The sequence below is a fragment of the Corvus brachyrhynchos genome, unplaced genomic scaffold (assembly GCF_000691975.1).
Source record: "Corvus brachyrhynchos isolate BGI_N302 unplaced genomic scaffold, ASM69197v1 scaffold21, whole genome shotgun sequence".
In the NCBI taxonomy this organism is placed as follows: domain Eukaryota; kingdom Metazoa; phylum Chordata; class Aves; order Passeriformes; family Corvidae; genus Corvus; species Corvus brachyrhynchos.
This window is the reverse complement of record NW_008236924.1, coordinates 4,137,661-4,137,914: the sequence shown is the minus strand read 5'-3', so window position 1 is coordinate 4,137,914 and position 254 is coordinate 4,137,661.

Genomic DNA, 254 nt, shown 5'->3' with positions numbered 1-254 from the left:
CCTTGGGAGGGCACACCAGGGGCAGGAGGGAAAGACAGGCACCGATGGCACTGCCACATGCCCTGCGTGCCGGCAGCCTCAGGGCTGACACCTGCTCCCCTGTGAACCAGGAGAGCGGCTGGTCCCTGTGTCACGCTGGGAGGACGTGCGGGTGCTAATGTTTGGATGCATCTGTGTTGAGGGAGCTGCAGGGTGGTCCCTCGGAGCCGGTGGCATCCACTGTGGGAGCTGAGGGGGGGGGCTGCGGGCAGGGG